This window comes from Arachis ipaensis, chromosome B03 (genome assembly GCF_000816755.2).
Source record: "Arachis ipaensis cultivar K30076 chromosome B03, Araip1.1, whole genome shotgun sequence".
Taxonomy (NCBI): domain Eukaryota; kingdom Viridiplantae; phylum Streptophyta; class Magnoliopsida; order Fabales; family Fabaceae; genus Arachis; species Arachis ipaensis.
The window spans coordinates 717,297-723,474 of record NC_029787.2 but is presented as its reverse complement, the minus strand read 5'-3'; the positions used below and the strand labels follow the sequence as shown (position 1 = coordinate 723,474).

The following is a 6,178-nucleotide window of genomic DNA, read 5'->3' as shown; positions in this document are numbered from 1 at the left end:
GTTATTAATATTTAAATTGTAATTATTTTTTGTTTTTATTGACAAATAATAGGATAGATATGATAAAACTAAAATAATTATTTTTAATTTTTATTTTTTGATTAGATTAAAAGAGTTTTATATTTTAAAATAATATTAAATTTTAATTTTTCTCATGCCATTATTTTAAAAGGAGTGTAAAATAAAAATATTAATTAATTAATTAATTTAATAATAAGATCAGGAGTGATATATACAACGAGTTAGGATTCAAGATATAGTTGTTAGGGATGAAATCCATGCTTCCAAAGCAGATAAATGTATCATTCTAGCTACCTGCGTCTTTCACATGTAGAATGAGATACATGTTTAATAATTATTAAGATATTCTAACAATTTGTAAGAAATATATGGATATCTAGATCTCTTCATCACAATGACATGTAATTCGAGTTGGCAAGAGATTGGTAGAGTTAATAATCCAAAGCAAGGTTCTGAAAATCAGACCGGACCAGCCGGTTCGACTGGTTTAACCGCGAACCGACGACGCAAACGGTCCGATCCTCCTGTAAAAACCGTGCTGGGAAGAACTGGTAAACCGGCTGGTTGGGCTGAATCGGTGATCGGCCGGTTCTGCTAAACGACGCCGTTTTATTGTTTTTTAAAAAAAAAAACCTTAACCCGACCCGACTGCTCGTGGAGCACCCCACCCTCCCTTTCTTTCCCCGACCCCATTCATTCATGATTCATCTGATTCTGAATCATATCACAGTGAGAGAAGAGTGAACCCTAGCCGCCCAGTCGCCCTCCTTCGTCGATGCGGTCTCAGGTCATCAACGCCACCACCGTCGCCTGGTCCTCAGCCCCAGTAACCCTCCATCTTCGCCTGGTTCCCTGCCCAGTAGCCTTCCATCTCCATCGTCTTCATCTTCTCAACATCAGCAGGCAGTAGCCCTCTCATCGTCTTCATCGTCGCGCGGTCCTCAACAGTCGACACTAGGGGTGAGCACGGATAGCGGGTACCCGATTACCCGTCCGAACCAATTAAATTAGTTCTGGAACCAACGGGTAATCGGGTCCAATCCGAACCAAACCGATGGTCTTTATTAGTGATTGGTTCGGATATCGGTTCTGAGGGTGCAGAACCCGAACCAACCCGCGAACCCGATCATATATTAATTAAATAAAAAAATAAAAAATATATATATGACTTTTCCATTAGACAAAGATTATTCACTATTAATATGTTTGGATGTTAATAAGTTTAGTTTTTAATGTATTTGGTATTTAACATGTTTGGATTATTTCTATTGATGTTACATGTTTATTGTACTTGTTGAATTTTTAAGATAAAAATTTGGTTTTTTTGTATGAATTTCAAAGTCATCGGGTACCCAATTACCCGAACCGAACCAATCCATTCTTAATCGGTTTGGTTTGGTTTGGGTACATGTACAAAAAAACATAAATCCAAACCAAATCGAACCAATTATATTTCGATCGGTTCGGTTCTAATTTTACTATGAACCCGAACCAAACCGACCCGTGCTCACCCCTAGTCGACACCAGTAGCCCTCCGTCGACCCCAGGTGAGTGACTCGTCCTCTGCTCATCTTCTTTGTTCTTCGCCTCTGTGAACTTTCTCTGTGAAATTGATACTCTGTGAACTTCCTCTGTGAACTCAAATTTCAGTTTAATTGTGAACTTCCTCCGTTTGTTGGTTAGCATGAGAAATAAATAATCTGAAAATTAACTGGCTGGTCTTCTATTTTGCAGCTCAATTTCTGTTTGTTGCTCAATTTCTGTTTGTAGCTCAATTTCTATTCGTTCCTCTGCTTAAATTTGTTACTCTATTTTTGTAAATAAGCTGAAATTTGTTGCTCAATTTCTGTTTGTAGCTCAATTTCTGTTCGTTCCTCTACTCAAATTTGTTACTCTGTTTTGTAAATAAGTTGAAATTTGTTGCTCAATTTCTGTTCGTTCCTTTGCTAAATAAGCTGAAATTTGTTACTCTGTTTTGTACTTTGTTAATGCTGGAAACTTACTCGGTTTTGCATAATTGTTGACTGGCTGAATTGCTTTAGGCAAAATTATTGTAGGCAGAATTGTTAATGTTCATTGTATAGGCAGATTTGTTAATGTTTATTGTTGTGGCTGTTATTATTTTCATATATGTTTTATTAATTTCAGTTATGGAAGATAGTATTAATCAAGAAGTAACTACTGATAACAATGCTTCTGTGAATAATAACATGTCTGCCGATACTCCTATTCCGAATGATGCTGCTAATCCTAATTCCCGTAGTGCTAACGATAGTCAGTCACAAAGTTCTTCTAACCTTAGGGAAAAAACAGATTTAGCTTGGAAATATGTTGCTCTACAAATGGTGAATGGAAAACCACAATATCAATGTTTATTTTGTCTACAAGTTTTCAATAGAGGTAGAATTCACAAGATGAAGAAACATCTAGCAAAGATTACTGGAGCGTGAAAAAATGTCCTAAAGTTCCATATGATGTGGAAAAACAGATGGAAAGTTTGTTGAAAGATATTCAGACCAACAAAAAGAAAAGAAAAATAAGTTTTGGTGAAGAGGGTGGTGATGAGGTAGATGATGCAATTGATGAGGCAATAGCTCAAGAAGAACAGGAACAGCAGCGTACCTCAAGTCAGCAAGGAGTTGGAGGCGATCCAAAGAAAAAAGCCAAAGTCATTCCTCCTATGTTTGCACCAAGAACAACTCCAAGAGCTCAACCAAGTATTAAAAGTGTTCTGCAAAACAAAGAGGCAATACACGAGGTTGATAAACGATTTGCTCGGTGGCTTTTGGATTGTAAAATTCCATTTAATATTGTGATGTCGCCATATTTTCAAGATATGCTGGATGGTGTTGTTGGTATTGGACCTGGTTACAAGGGGCCTTCTTATGATAAGTTAAGGGTTCATTTGTTGGCTGGTCTTAAAAGAGAAAGCCAAATGCTAGTTGATAGTTATAGGAGTGCATGGAAGGAAACTGGATGTACCCTCATGGCTGATGGTTGGACAGATCAAAGACAAAGAATGTTAATCAATTTCTTGGTATATTGTTCTAAAGATTTGTGCTTCGTGAAATCAGTAGATGCTTCCAGTATGGTAAAAAATGCTTCACACTTGTGTAATTTGTTTTCTGAGGTAATTGAATGGATTGGCCCAAGACTGCATATCAGCCGTACACAGATATTATCAACTCAAGATAGGACAAGCATTTGAAGAAAGATCTTCATGCGGCAGCTTACTTCTTGAATCCTAAATTCTTTTTTAATGAAAATTATAAAGAAGCACCTGACGTTATGCGAGGTTTGCTTGATCTTGTTACCTTGTATTGCAAGTGTAACAATTTGGATTCAGTTCAGGCAATGAAAGAAATATTTTTTTTCATCTCCTTTTACTTTCTTTTTTTAATTTTTTTTATTTCTAATTTATTTTCACTTGATTCCCTAATTTTTATTTCCTCTTCTAATTTATTTTTACACTGATTTTTTCTTCTCAAGGTTCTAAAAACCGGACCGATCATTAAACTGTTTTAGTCATTATTTTACTGGTCTAACCAGTCCAACTGGTGGTTCAACCGAAAAAATTATTTTAAAATAATAAATAAATTATAATATAAATATAGATATCGGAAGAAAAGTTTTGATAGACCAGAAGCTATTCGAGCTGCATCTGAACTTAAGCCTAGTAAGAATATGGCTGAATATTTGTTTAATTAATAGTAACTTGTTTTATGCTCCTATGTTCTTAATTGATATCTTCTAATATGTTATGGTTTTATAATTGATATCTTCTTGTTATCTTTCATTGCATTCTTAGTCAAGCATCTGCTTCTTCTGGGTGTGAGAGAAATTGGAGCCTTTTTGTCCAGATTCATACAAAAAGAAGAAATAGATTGGAGCATGATAGACTGAATGACATTGTTTATGTTACCTATAATTTGCGTCTTAAATCCAGGTAATATATGTTTCATGAAATACCATATTGTTTCATTTGTAATCTTTATCATAACAAATTTGTAAATTATTAAATCTTCATATATTGTATTTAACTTTTTAGGAAGGAAAAAGAAAAAAGAAAGCAAAAGACACAATATGATCCAATTGATTATGAAAGCATCAGTCAAGTTGACTTTTGGGTGACTGAAGAGGTTGTAGAGAAAGAGCCTGATCTTCCTAGTAATGTGGATGACTTATTGCGTGAGTATAGTATATTTAGTTTCTAATGATTTATTAGAATGTTGTTAGTTTATAATATAATGATAACATCATAACATGTCTATTTTATTAGGTGAAATTGATGCTGATTTATATCAAAGTGGCGGTGGTAGTAGTGGTCTTTATGCTGCATCTCTTGATTCTTCTGCTGAACAGGGTGGGAATGAAGGTGAAAATCATCCCACCGAAGCAGATTTGTAACAAGTTCTTGCGAATTTTGATGATTGATAAACCATGTAGTTGGGATTTAATATTTAGATATGCTTTTATTACTATTTAACTTTTGAGTTTGGATTTTGATAAGATCATATGTATTTGGTTGATGATATTTTATGTAGTGTTTTAAATTTCAAAGATATTTTAAGATTTATATCAGACTATAATTATATTTTAGGATGTGTATTTATAATTTATTTATTATTCTATTCTAAAACGGTTTTTTCAGTTGAACCATCGGTTGAACCGATTAGACCAATGAACCAGTGACTAGAGCAGTTTGATGACCGGTCCAGTTTTCTGAACCTTGATCCAAAGAATTTAAAGGTTGAAGACCGATAGATATATTATGTATAGTGTTCAATCATTAGAGAAAAATATTTTTCTGCAACAAATTTGGGTGTAACACGAAGATATTTAGGTGTATTTTAAGAATTTTTAGGTGTATCTTTATTTTGATAAGTTCTGCATAATTCAAGACTCTTTCTCTTTCTCTTTCTCATCTTCTACTGTTTCTTCTTTTTTTTTTTTAATCATCATCACCATCTTCTTCTTCTTCTTTTCTTATTCATCTTTTTCTTTTTATTTTACCTTCTCAAGTTTCTCCTTGTTTTACTCTCTTAACAAGAATAAAAATAAAAAAAATCAAACAAAGAAGAAGAAGAAACACATAATGCTACAGAATTACTTGGAAGAGGATGAACTTACATTCATTTAACTAAAAGAAAGAAAGAAATAAGGAAAAAAAGAAGAAGAAAAAAACGCAGCATTAGAGAAAATATTTTTCTGTATTTGCAGCAAATTTGGGTGTAACACGAAGATATTTGGGTGTATTTTTATTCTGATAAGTTCTGCATAATTCAAAACTCTTCCTCTTCCTCCTTTTCATCTTCTACTGTTTCTTCTTTTTTTTTATCATCCTCACCATCTTTTTCTTTTTTTCTTATTCATCTTTTCCTTTTTATTTTATCTTTTCAAGTTTTTTTATTGTTTTACTCTCTTAACAAGAATAAAAACAAAAAAATCAAATAAAGAAGAAGAAGAAACACATAATGCTGCAGAATTACTTGGAAAAGGATGAATTTACATTCATTTAACTAAAAGAAAGAAAGAAATAAGGGAAAAAAGAAGAAAAAAAAACGCAGCATTAGAGAAAATATTTTTCTGTATTTGCAGCAAATTTGAGTGTAGCACGAAGATATTTGGGTGTATTTTAAGAATTTTTTAGTGTATTTTTATTCTGATAAGTTCTGCATAATTCAAAAACTCTTCCTCTTCCTTCTCTTCATCTTCTACTGTTTCCTCTTCCTTGTCTTCTTATTTCGTTTTCTTATAATATTTCTTGGGAGAAAAAATCAAACAAAGAAGAAAAAAATACATAATGTTACAAAATCAATAGAAAGAAGAGGAGGAAAAAATGCAGCAACAACAACAGTAATAAAAAATAACGATAAAGATGAAACATGCGAAGAAAAAGAAAGAGAAGAAGAAGAAGGAAGATGAGGAGGAAAAGGAAGAACGTGAAGAAGAAGAAGTATCTTCCAATGGTGAGTGAGAGCGCGCTTTGGAAACGGTTGAGTGACGTGCATGTTATCACGCTCCAGTAGGTGGATGTAGTTTTTGTTAGATTTGGCCCAACTTGTAAGACTTGTAAGCCAAAAAGACTTGTATGTGTAGCATAACTCCATATTATATAATGTGATATTATTAAAAATAACTATTATTTTTGTTAATT

At 33.2% G+C, this 6,178-nt stretch overlaps 1 long non-coding RNA gene across 1 annotated transcript; it reads left to right on the top strand.

Annotated features, from left to right (window-relative positions):
- On the top strand, positions 3,837 to 4,498 carry LOC110269555. The gene is made up of 3 exons (XR_002358336.1): positions 3,837 to 3,967; positions 4,070 to 4,209; positions 4,301 to 4,498. It is a non-coding gene; the product is annotated as an uncharacterized LOC110269555 (long non-coding RNA).